Below are 12,913 nucleotides of genomic sequence, written 5' to 3'. Positions count from 1 at the left end.
TTAAAATATTTATTATGGGGGTGCTTGGGTGGCTCTTGGTTTCCGCCCAGGTCAAGAGATCAAGGTCGTGAGATTGAGCCCTGTGTCAGGCTTCACCCTCAGTGTAGAGTCTGCTTGCGATTCTCTCTCCCTCTACCCCGCCCCCATTCTCTCTCTCTCAGTTGCATGCGCATGCACACACACTCTCCTTCTCTCTCTCAAATAAAATATATTTTTAAAGATTTTATTTATTTGGCAGACAGAGATCACAAGTAGGCAGTGCTGCAGGCAGAGAGAGAGGTGGGGAAGCAGGCTCCTCACTGAGCAGAGAGCCTGATGTTGGATTCAATCCCAGGACCCCGAGATCACGACCTGAGCCGAAGGCAGAGGCTTAACCCACTGAGCCACCCAGGCGCCCCTCAAATAAAATCTTTAAAATATTTATGATGAAGGCTGCCAGGCATACGTAGAATGGAAGAGAGCAGTGTCACGGGTCTCCATCAGCCATCCCCTGCAACTTCAACAATTACAGCGTCTGGCCAGTCTCGTTTCCTCTGTATCCCCATCCACTCCTCCAACCTTGGACTAAAGCAAATCCCTGCTATCCTATTATTTCATCCGTAAAGATGTGATAAAGACTTAAAAAACGTAACCTCGAAAACTTTATCACACGTAAAAAGCAAAAAATCTTCATATCATCAAATTTCAAGTTATTATTCAAACTTCCCTAGTTACTTTTCATTTGTTCAAAACGGCTTTCAAACAAGAGCCACACACTGCATTTGACTAATACGCCCTTTAAGCTCTTACGTTTACAAATCCCTCTTCCCCCTGTTTTTCCTTTCACTTCACTTTGAGAAAGTGGTATTTGACTACAGATTGCCCTATTTTGGAGTTTGCTAATTGTGCACCTGTGGCGTTCACGTGTCGCTCTGAGCCCTGTGTTTCCTGTAGTTCTGGAGGCTGGAGATAAATTGAGGCAAGAGTATCGGGCAAGGATGCTGCATAGACAGCATTGTGTCCTTCCTAAGCTATTATTCCTGGAGATACCCTGTGTCTGATCACTTTCTTTTGATGACATTATGACTGGCCAATGGTTCGGGAGTTCTCAGCTTGGCCCATCCATTATAAAGCACCCCACATGCCTTTCACCAATAATTTTAAGAACCATTGATGATCGTGCCTAATTCCACTACTAGAAGGTTGCAAAGTGGTAAAATTCTAGCACTTCCTTTTCATTTATTAGCTAGAATTTTCCTAAGGAGAACTGGTTATTCTGAGAAATAGTTCAGGGAAGAAATGAAATATAGATGACTGTTCTTCCCTTTATTGAAAATTTTTTGGAATAATAAATTGGTTTCTATCACACCCAGTGTTGACAAATAACATTTTTCAGCTACCCTTCTAGGCACATGATTTTTAAAAAAAAATTTTTTTTAAGCCTCTTTGTATTTCAGTCTGTCGCAGATTTTCTTGCTGTTCTAATTGTCCCACCTTTGGCCAGTGTGGGAGCCCCTGCTAGTTAGCTCCCGAGTCCCATCTTCAACCTACAGACTTCGATCATTCCCCTTCCATTGTGCATGATAAGACACCCCAGATTTGTCTTGAATATTTCCTGCCCTGACCCAGAGCCAGACCTATTTCCAAGGACCCCCGGTTCCTCTGTGTGGGGCGTGATTTTGAGAGGTCACGGGAATGAAGGCCAGCAAGGGGGTCTGTGGTATAAAGGATAAAAAGGGGAACCTGAATGCCACTGTCCCTGTCACAGGAGTTCAGGGAGGGCAACAGAAAAATAACAGAGTCCTGGGGATGCTTCAGCTTTGCTGCAAAGAACACAGTTGCATGAAACAGGAGTGTGTGATGGCGGGGAGAAAGACAGAGAGGCCAAGGGCAAGGGCTGAGTGGTAATGCAATCCCGTTGCATTGATAACTGGTAATTGCAATGGTCCTTGGAAAGGACAGGGGACTGGGTCCAAGGTCCAGGGAACAGAATGGCCATGGGTGGAAGGGACAATTCTTCCACAGCACCAGTAGAGAGGAAAGGATGGATATTTCTGGGGTTGCTTGCTTTGAACCAGGCGAGAAGAAGATAGACAGCCGGACAGCTGTGGGAGCCAATATTTAAAATGACCTCACAGTATTCAGGCCCATGTATGGTCCCTTCCCACATGGTATAGGCTCATACATAGAACATACAGAATATTCTGAAAATAACAGTGTGACTTCTGAGGGGAGGTCATGAAAGATACAATGGCTTCCATCTTCTGCTCCTGGGTCACTCACTCTGGGGGAAGCCTGCTGTCACGTTCTGAGGACACTCCAATAAATCCAGGAGCCAGCATCAGCTTGCATACAGGTGAGCGGGCCAGCTGGGGCAGCAGCAGCCCCATCCCTAGTCAATAGGTTCCAAGGTTGCAACCTTGGGAGAGACAGGAGGTCAGAACCACCCAGCTGAGCTCCCGGGCTCCTGACCCACAGAAACTGCATGAAATAATACATGTTTGTTGTGACTAGAAGCTGCCAGCTTCTGGGGTGATTGATTGACTGATTGATTTTTTACCACCAATAGACATCTAATAACATGATTGGGATAAAAGATGGTACAGTAGAAAGGAGATGGTGGTTAGGGTGTGGACTGTTTGAACAAGGGATCCAGAGAAGCGTCTAAGAGCCCAGAGGCAGGAGGTCTTTCAAATTGAAATGATCAAGGAACTGACAGGCCAGATATGGGACAGACTGTGGACATTATAATCCTCCAGGAAGAGAGGATGCCCCAGGATCCAGGGGTGGTCTGTGGGCTGGGTTTCAAATTCTTCAGTGAACAAGGAAGAGCTCAGGAGATGTGACATCATGATGGCAGTGGAGGAGGGGTGGCTGGTTTGACTCTCAAAAGGAAGCCTGGACTTTGGTGGGGGAGGGGAGTCTGTTTTTTCATGAGGAGGATGAGTACTATTCAGAATGGAGTGAAAAGGCCAGGAGAAGACCAATCCAAGGGCGCTTGAGGGGCTCAGTTGTTAAATGTCTGCCTTCGACTCAGGTCAGTCCTGGAATCAAGTCCCGCATTGGCGCCCCTGCTCAGAGGGAAGCCTGCTTCTCCCTCTCCCACTCCCCCTGTTTGTGTTCCCTCTCTGGCTGTGTGTCTCTCTATCAAATAAATCTTAAAAAAAAAAAAAAAAAAACCCAGTACAATAGAGGTTGGGCATAAATGAGAATCAAGAAATTAGGGGCACCTGGGTGGCTCAGTGGGTTAAGCCGCTGCCTTCGGCTCAGGTCATGATCTCAGGGTCCTGGGATCGAGTCCTGCATCAGGCTCTCTGCTCAGCAGGAAGCCTGCTTCCTCCTCTCTCTCTCTCTCTGCCTGCCTCTCTGCCTACTTGTGATCTCTCTCTGTCAAATAAATAAATAAAATCTTTAAAAAAGATTTTTTTTCTACTACCATGAATAACCCCATCACCACTGTAGCCATGATGACTCGTGTCACCGCGAAATCCAGACCACCGCCAGCAACATCAACGTCAACACCAGCACAAGGTTGTCATCGCCACCAATGCAAATGCCATTCATGCCATCATGACCAGCACATCCACCAGTATGACCACCAACCCTGTTGCCACAAGCATCAACCACCACCACCAACACTGTCACCTACTCAGTGCCAACATGGCCATCCCTGTCACCACAGACCTCACCATCACCTCTGCCACTGCCACAGTCAACCACCCTACATGGATCCCCACCTTCCCCATCACTGCCCTGCCAACAGGGACACCACCATGCCCACCACAGACCTGGTCACGACCTCCACCATCGCCTATAACTGACCTCTGCCACCACTGTCACCACCAGCATTACCACCACCATCGACTCTAACATCACCGAGCAAGGCTGCTGGATGCCTGCCTCGATATCTGGCCCTCATTTCTTCCTTAGAAACAGGGTACCAGACTCTTCAGTGAGCACAAGGTCTTCAGTGGAACAAAGATCACAATTCCCAGGCTCCTCTGCTGAAGGGATATGAGAAGTGGTGGGGAGGGAGGGGCTTCCAGGAAGTCTGCTCCGAAGAGCGGCAGCCTTTCCTCTCCCTTCTCATCACTGCGGGCCAGGCAACCATTATCTCTCACTCGCTGTACTCTACTAGCCTCCTAATGGGTCTTTCCGCTTCCCCTTTGCCTCCTGATTCCATGTAGCATTGGAGTGTCCCCAGACAAGACCTTTCAATAGCTTCCCAATGTATTTAGCATAAAATACAAACCCTATTCTGGTGTATGAGGGTCTAAGAAATGGAATTCCTGAGCACATCCTGAGTTCCATCTCCCACCAAACTCCTCTTGCTCACACTTTCCATTTTGCACCCTTTCTGGAAGCTCTAAGGAGCTAACCTTCTGCTCACCACAGGGCCCTTGCACATGCTGTTTCCTCTGCCCAGAATATGAACTCTGAGCCAGGTCAGTTTCCTGTTTATTTGCTTTGTGGCAAATATCTTTGTTTGTAACAATATGCTTGTGCAAGTACATATTGAATACATATTTCTTCCACTAGACTGGAGCATCTTTCATGGCAAGGATATGGGGCTAGATGGGGGTATGTGTTTGCTAACTTCTCTTTTTTCAATACCAGAAACAGCACTGGGTATGTGGAAATATTTGTTAAAAAAAAAATAAGATACGCACAAGTGCATTCATGCCGGCCCATATCTAGAGCTATACTCCTACCTCACTTTCCTTCAGGCAAGTTATTAAATTGTCCCTTGAGTCAGTTTCCTCAACTGTAAAATGGGGATAGCCATAGACTCTTCCTTCTGGGTTGTTTGGAAAATGGAACGAGTTAATACGGATAAGGAGTCTAGAACACATATAAATGTTTGCTGTGGCTGTTTTCAGTCCTCCTGCCCACTGGGTCTGCTTTAATGACACCGGAGCCTTCTCCCACCTCCGGGCTGCTTGCTGGTTGTTGCTCTTCCTTGGGGCCCCAGCCAGTTTCCCGCATCCCAGGTCCTAGAAGGTTGAGACTGTCCCAATACCTCCCCCGCACCTGATCATGCCTCCTTGATATAAAGCTGGGCCTAAAACATGGCCAAGTTCACCCTCAACCCCCCTCTGGAACATCCTTCCCTGGGCTCTGCAGTCAGAACCAGCCCCACCTAAATGCTCCTGATTGCAGCCCCGAGGCTTACAGGATCCATAGGGAATTTTTAAAATGTTACTTAATAAAAATTTGACATAATTATTTAAAAAAATACACGACAGAAAAATGGAAAAGCAAAATTGAATCACCATTCCCGAGTCCTACCACTCAGAGCAATCGTCACCAACCTGGGAAAGAGCATAATTCCAGACACCTCCCTGAGAGGCTCAGAAACATGGAGCTGGGTCACTGGTGTGGAAATGGACCCTATGATGAAGGCGGCTTCCCAGGATTGCCTTTAGTTTCACTTGGATTTGATCCAAGAGAAAAAAAAGCCTGACATGCCACTGAAGGAACTGCTGGTCTGGATATGTGCCAATTGTCATGCTGGTCCACTCTCCCGATGACGTCACGGTACTCAGGTTGTGCAAGCACCCTTATTATCCTCCTGAGGCACGTGAGGCTTGCCGTATCGGTGAAGACTGTAAGGTTCTGGAGGCCTGGGGCATGCTGGGAACTCCCTTTTGGGGGGTGAGGACAGGCTCTTGCCCCTCCCACCTCCCACCATGAAGAAAGAGGCCCCAGTGCCAAGGGACCCAGGATGCAGCAAACATCACTCTTGGAAATGCAGCCCCAACCCACTCATCAGGTTGATGGGAGGGGCCCAGAGCAGGAGAAGTGTCTCTCTCTCTCTCTCTCCAGAAGGTTCAGACTGTGGTCAAGCTGCTCTGTAGTCATATGACCTGCAGATCTGATGGTGGTAGACACGGCCCCAGGTGCAGCTGCTGGCCAGCCCTGGTAAGAGGTTGCTATGTAAACGCTCAGAATGCCGAAGCAGAGCTAGGTCAGGAGCCCAGCTTCTGGAATGCTCCAGGGCCCCTGGAGGGCTGAGCATCTGGTGATGGGCATCATGTGACCGTGTGACTGGACATGGTCACCGTCAGATCCACTCGTCATAAGGCGGCCAGGTCCAGCAGCTATCCATGGTGTGACAGATGGGGGAGCTCAGGCCGGGGCTGAGTGCATCTCCGCACGGGCCCAGCGACGAGGCAGGCTGGGCTCCTGTAGTCCCGATCTCTGTGGTTCTACTGCCTCTGCCCACCTGTAGCTCCGGGGGAGGGGACCCTCAGGTCAAAGGGTGGAGGAGAAAATATGAAGGCCAGGCTCACAGATAGGCCTGCAACCAATTATGGGCCTCTGCCATCAGGCAATCCCCGTGGCAAGTCCCTCAAGGAGACTGGTGGGGAGAGATGGCCCTGGAGTGCTGAGTTGCTCGCTGAGGAAAAGGGAAAAGCAGCCTGACGGACAGCGATGTGTGGACTCTGGGAAATAGGCAGGAGCCTGGATGGTTGGTCACATCTTTGGAAGTAGGGAAGACCCGAGCCAAGGAGATCTGGGGAGTCGATTCCTGGATGGGCATGGCGTACGTGCATCTAGCCTGGAGGAGAACGGTGACAAGCAGGCCCAGACTGACTTGCCCTGGGGCCACTCTGGCATTGGCACAGTGGGTCTGTGAACAGAGGAGGCGCAGCAGCAAGGCAGACTCGGTGTGTGAGCCCCAGCATGCTACCCCCACTGTAGCAGATGCTCCCCTTCCAGCAGTGGAAATCAATGCCGGGTCCTTGATGTGGTCACCCCTTGGAGGGGCTGGCTGGCCACCTGATGGCAAATTGGTTGCACTGCATCCTTTCTACTCGAGAGGACAGCAGCTTATCTCCACCGGCACCAATACCCTCTTGGGGAGCCTCAGGGGCTGCCATACCTGCACCGGCATCACCGCCCAGGGGCGCACACGGGTCTAATGGCCATATTTTTTCAGCCAGGGCAGATGGCTTCTCAGTTGTTTTCCCATCTGCACTGGGCACACAGGAAACGATTCCAGTGATTATCGGCTCAATTTACCCAAGAGTAGTACATCATTAGGACCATTCTAGAAGCACAGGAGAGAAATTAGACCATTACATACAACACATACCTTAGGTTATTAGGGCTTCATTCTCTCAAGGAACCCTGATGTCCTGCACAACATGGTCTCAGACTGGGGATCATCGTACCCTGAGGAGGGGACCATGGAACGCAACCATATGTCCCCTGGTCACATCACTCGGAAACAGCCCACCTGAGAGGACTGGTTAGCTTAGCCCTGGTGCCGGTCTGGGACATCCCGAGGGCCGAGGGCTTGTCCTCTGCTACATGAGAATGCCTGGAGCCAACGGACACATAGGACAAGGCCTTGTGCAGACCCCTGGGAAAGAGCCAGGGCATCCCACCAGGGAAATCGAGAGCAGCACAAGTGCTGGCTGAAGGTGAGAGGAATCCAGAACAGGTGGGAGAAGGAGACGGTGGGTATCCATTGGACCAAGCAGGACCACGAGCAGCACGAGGAACCATCGCTCATTCTACTATTCCCCATATTAAAATCTGACAGGGATCGAGGCCAGCCACCATGGGGAACTGAACCCTGAAACACACAGACCTAAGAAAGGCCCCAGGTGAAACTGAGGAGGGGCAAGGGGAGCGGGCTTTTGTTTTCTGTGTCTGGTGCTCTGACCTCTGGCCTGGCTGACCCTGGAGGGACTGCCCCTCCCAGAGTTGGCCAATTCCTAGAGAGTACTCCACTGGCCCCTGGGTGCTTTTCAAACACAAACCAGCCAATCTAGAGCCCAAGGCCCCAGCCACCTTTAGTGGGCTCTCACATTCTGAGCCACTAGCTCCCCCAACCCTATCCCCAAGGCCTGGGCCCAGACAACTCAGGACTGCCCTGGGCTTCAAACCAGACAGCGCCCTAAGCCTGCTTACCCAGCTTACCTGTTCTTTCTTGAGTCACAGTGAAGGCTCCTGCCACAGCTGCCCTCTACCTCTGACCCCCTGCTTCCCCAGGCAGCCCCTTGGGGTGCCGCGTGCCCCCTCCTCTGGGAATTGCAACGATCTTTTCAATGATGGCCTTACTGAGCCTCAAATTTCCTATTAAGACACTCTTTTAAACCTCGGACTGTCTTGGGTGACTCTGTGGCCCATGTCAAGTGCTCCTGCCTGGTGGATGCCAGCCACAGTGGCACTGTGGTGACCACTCCCTGCCGTCCCCACCCCACTTCCCACAGGTGACCATGGCCTGGCTTGCTCTGGCCCATGGCTTCTTGGCCCCCGCATGAGGACCACCCGTGGGGCTTGCCTGGCCCCCAGCTATATAAAATACCGGAAGCACAGGGGCCGATGGGCCAGCCCCGAGCAATGTGGAACAAGCCTCTGGCTACGTGTCCCCTCTTGTCCCTCTTGGGGGTGGACAGTTTTCAGGACCTTCCTCAAGGTTCTGCAGACAGCCCAGTGGAGTCCGTATCCCCCTGACGTGGTTCAGCAAAGCCTGTGTCTGTCTGCTGACTTTCCCCTCTTCCCTGCCTCCCCTTCCCCTGGTTCCTCCTGTTCCCTGGAACCACCTCCCTCAGAGATTTCCAGCACAAATGCAGACCTCATTCCTCAGACTCCCCTGTCAGCCACACAGCGCGTGGGCCTGCCCCTCCCCGAGGTCTGTGTGAGGAGGGAAGTCTGTGTTGGGAGGAACTCTGGGTCCCCCTGGGGCTCCTCCTCATAAAATGGAGCGACCACAGCTGCTCCCTGAGGCTGTGAGGATCCCAGAAACGTACTACAGACAGTGTCCTGACAGGAAAGAGGTGACAGGCAAACTGGGTAGAAGGGTTTCACAAAGGGACCATTTATAGGGACTACTGAGGACATGATGAAGTTAGAGACAGCAAGAGGGCCTTGGCCCAAGAGAACCAAGCTGGTCCAGCGAGGCCCGGGGGCAGTTCTAGGAATGCCTGACAGGCACAGAGGCAACCAAAACTGTGCCTACCAGAAATGCAGAATCCCACACCAGGGCAACCTCAGTCCGTACTGCCTCTTGGCTTTCGCACCTCATCATCTCCCTGTACAAAGGCCTGCCTGGGTGACCTGGGGCCTCTACTGCTCTGCTCCAGGATGGCCTCTTCCCAGGGCCACCTCTCACTGCAGGCAGAGGGCGGGAGGTAGAGAGAGGGCTCCCGCATGGCTCCGGAAAGCTTGGTAACAGCTGGGACAAGCTGGGGGCAGACCCCTTCCCACTTTTGAGTCAGGCTGTACCCGTGGCCACCCCTTAGTCTTTGCCCAACTTGGGTCCTCTGGCCCAGCCCAGCCATCCACACAGACCTTATCTTGGCTGTCCATCGAGGGCCACCTGGACAAACCAGTCCTGCCAGAAACTGGATCTGGTCATAAAGGCCCCTCCCTAGAGGTGTGTGAGATAAACCCCCATCCTCCCCAGGCCTTCGCTGGAGCCAGAGGGCCAAGGCCTGGGGTGGAGGCGGTGGGTGGTTCTCTTCTCCTCCCCCTCTCCAGCCTTCTCTCACCTGAGCTGGTGACTCCTGGCTCAGCTCTCAGAGCTGGGGTGAGGGAAGGCAGGGGGTCAGGACGGAGGGCCACTGGGGAGAGCCTAGGAGCTACCCCATGGGAGCTCCCAACACCAATTTTCCTTTGTTTGAAAGGGAAACTGAGTCCCAGAGAGCTTTTTCAGCTCCATTTGTCAAGACTGCTAATAACCTCCTCACATCAAAAGATTGCTTTTTGGGGCGCCTGAGTGGCTCAGCGTGTTAAGGCCTCTGCCTTTGGCTCGGGTCATGGTCCTGGGGTGCTGGGATTGAGCCCCGCATCGGGCTCTCAGAGAGCCTGCTTCCTCCTCTCTCTCCTCTCCGCCTGCCTCTCTGCGTACTTGTGATCTCTGTCCGTCAAATAAATAAATAAATAAATCTTAAAAAAAATAAAAATGTTCAACCTTATTTAAAAAAAAAAAAAAGATTGCTTTTCCTTCATGTAAGTCTGTCCTCTGTGGGCTCCTCACAGGCCCTGGGGTGAAGGCCCCCTATGGTGGGCTGATGCACGGGGATCAGTGTGGCCATGATTCCCATCTCCCAGATGAGGAAACAGGTCAGTTGCCTAGGTCACACATGGCCAACTTGGAACTGGAGCTCCCTCCCATCTGCCTGCAGAGCCAGGCCCCGAGGGAAACTTCTAGAATCTCACCACCCTAAATAAGCATGCTTACCCACCACTTATCCTGTTGGCTCCTTTTAGCTATAAATTCCTGGGAGTACAGCCACTGGACTGAGGCTCCACAGGATTCCGAGCTCGATTCCCACTGACAAGCCATGTGCCAGCTGCGGTGCCCACGGGGACCCGCCTTGGGAGCTAGGAGGGGGCCTCAGCCCAGCAGCTGTTGGTATTCTTGCTTTTTACCTGGTTGGTGGGAAAAGATATTTCTCTGTTTGGACATCCTGGCCTCCAAGCAGCTTGTCTATGCATGTTGGTTGTTTCTGTATCTTCTGGTAGGAATTCCAGGCCTCCATTCTTTGCGGGCAAAGACAAGGGCTGGGATGTCACCAGTTGCTGCTGCTTTCTGGCCTCAGGCTTCTCATCTGCAAAATGGGGAGATGGGGCGCTCCAGGGACAACAGCCCCTCCAGGCCCAATTCCACCTAAAGGAATGCTTCTTTTCCCCCGTCTCGCCCCAGGCCCAACTCCTGATACCAGGCAGTAAATAACTTTCCATTTGGTCACGTCTGTTTTGGTGAATCTTTTGCTCTGGGGAAAGTGGGCGTGTCCCTAGTCCAGGACCCACACCAGCTACCACTGGAGGGGCCAGGAGGGGCAGGGAGTGGTGTAGGGGGTTCTGCCATCTTGAGCTTGGTGCCATTACCAAGGGTGCCCACTGTGTGCCAGGCGCTGACACCCCAGGGCAGTCAGCCTCCTGCAGCTTGTGAGGCCAAGAACCTCACCAGGTCCTTCTCCCTGCCAGTTTCAGCCCTCAAAGCACAGGTGGGAACACTGAGGCCTGCCTGTACAGGGATGGAGTCTCAAGGACCCACAGGGCCTGCAGAGGTCTGGACCGCAGGGGGTCTGCTCTGCTGGTCTGGGGGACCCCAGACACAGGAGCGAGGAGGGCTGTTCCCCAAATGTGCTCCACACTGATACAGTGGGATCTTTGGCCTCCGCTCCCCAGCCTCCAGGCCCCAGCCCCCGCAGATTCCTTTGCCTGGAATGCAAGGAAGTAGACAGGCCCAGAGAAGCCCAGCGATTTGAGCACGTGGCCCAGCATCAAGGAGATCGGGTGTCCCCGCGGCGGGAGGAAAAAGCGGGTCTTCCCCCCTTGCCTGGGCCAGATTTGGGCGCCGAGACGCCCTCACACCCCACCCCACCCTACCCCATCCCCGGCCCCCCCAGGTCAGCTGCGGGTGCGGAGGCTCTCGGCCCGATTACCGAGCGCGGCCGCCAGCGGGCCATCTGCATGACAAAGGCGCGGCCGGCGGCCCGGGCGGGAGGGACGGCGCGGGGAGCGCCTGGCCGGGCTCAGCCCCCGCCCCGCCCGCAGGCCCGCAGCTGCCCCGCTAAGCCTCCACCCCGCGGCCCAAAGATTTGGGGGGCGGGGGCGGCACGCGAGCCCCGGCGCTCAGCTGTGTTTGCTCGGGGGGCGCCACGCGGGGCGGCGGGGCTGCGGCGCGGGACAAAGGCCCGGATCTGACCGACCCCGCAGGTGGCGAGGGGGAAGGGAGGGCGCGCCGGGGAGCGAGTACGGGGCGGGGTGGTGGGGAGGGTGGGGAGGGGAGGCCGCAGCGGCGTCGCGGAGAGGGGATGCAGGCCCGCCCGAGTCCCTGAGACCTGAGACCCCCCCCTCCAGGAGCCCGGGCCCCGGGATCAACAGTGTCGCGTCCTCCGGCCTGCGTTTGGGAGCCGCCTCCAGGCCCCCTTCCTTCCCTGGCACCCCAAATGACAAACGCTGTTAGCGTCCATCCATTCTAAGCTGCTCAGAGCCATTTGTGCTCACGGCCGTCTACATTTGCTGTGGTCCGCACTTGCTCCCTGTGACTCAAAAAGGCCTTCTGTTGCGGCCGCTTGGACCCGCTGGCCCCCAGGCTGCTCTCCCAGCAGCCCCACCCCAGCCCCACACCCTCCCCAACCCGCTCTTTCACCTTCCCCATCGCAGGAAACGGCCCTTCTGTATTCCAGGTGCCGGCACCGATCCTGGCGTGGGCATCGCTCCTTCACGTGTCCCGCCCCCGCACCCCCCTCTGCTGGCTTGACCTTCGAAATCTCTGGAGCGTCTAAGCACCTTCTGCCAGCGCCGCTGCTGCCCCTCGGTCCAGCCCCCATAACCTCTTGCCGGGACTATTCCTTCCTGTTCTCCCTGCTTCTGCCCCAGCAGCCGCCAGAAGGATCCTGTCAAAACCAAAGCCGGACCTCACCCCTTGCTCCACACCCTCCCGTGGCTCTCACCTTACTCAGAGGCAAAGCCAAAGTCCTCATGGCGGCCACGAGGCCTCACCGATCTCCTCCTAACCCCCACCTCCCGAGCTCGGACTCCATTCTTAGCAGTCCAGCTACACCAATCTCCAGGCTCTTCCTCCAGCAGCCATGCCCCCTCTCCCCCCAGACCCACTTGGAGCGCACTCTGCCCTCACAGCTCAGAGCCTCACCCCCTCATTGCCTTCAAATGCCTCCTATGCAGTGAGGCCCTCCTTGGCCACCCACCCTTCAACTCTCCTCCTGTCCTTCTTCGCCCTGTTTCTTCCCTTCCGCTGTCTCTGCTCTGTGGCGTTTCTACACACGTGTGTGCCTGCTTCCGTTGCTGCTCATTTTCTGTGTCGTGTGAACTGTAAGAGGCACCAGGGCAGAGACTTCTCTGTTTTCTGTTCGCTGTTGTGCCCCGGTTCCCCAGACCTGGCACTGTCCCTGGTGCGCAGTAGCTGCTCAGTAAATATTTGCTGAATGAATGAAGACACGCAAGG

General features: G+C 54.1%; 1 long non-coding RNA gene across 5 annotated transcripts; it reads right to left on the bottom strand.

Moving 5' to 3' along the window:
• Window positions 1-250: 250 nt before the first annotated feature.
• Window positions 251-12,698, bottom strand: LOC309872693. Of its 5 annotated transcripts, XR_014316063.1 has the most exons (4): window positions 11,332-11,379; window positions 10,369-10,547; window positions 6,866-7,033; window positions 251-6,613 (listed from the first exon to the last, which is right to left on the bottom strand). It is a non-coding gene; the product is annotated as an uncharacterized lncRNA (long non-coding RNA). The 5 variants fall into 5 exon arrangements; XR_014316060.1 differs by lacking the exon at window positions 11,332-11,379 and adding an exon at window positions 12,402-12,698 and having other exon boundaries at window positions 251-7,033; XR_014316061.1 differs by lacking the exon at window positions 11,332-11,379 and adding an exon at window positions 12,098-12,383 and having other exon boundaries at window positions 251-7,033.
• Between the last annotated feature and the right edge of the window lie 215 nt (window positions 12,699-12,913).

Source organism: Mustela nivalis (genome assembly GCF_964662115.1).
Source record: "Mustela nivalis genome assembly, chromosome: 1".
NCBI classification, from domain to species: Eukaryota; Metazoa; Chordata; class Mammalia; order Carnivora; family Mustelidae; genus Mustela; species Mustela nivalis.
This window is presented reverse-complemented; position numbering and strand designations above follow the sequence as displayed.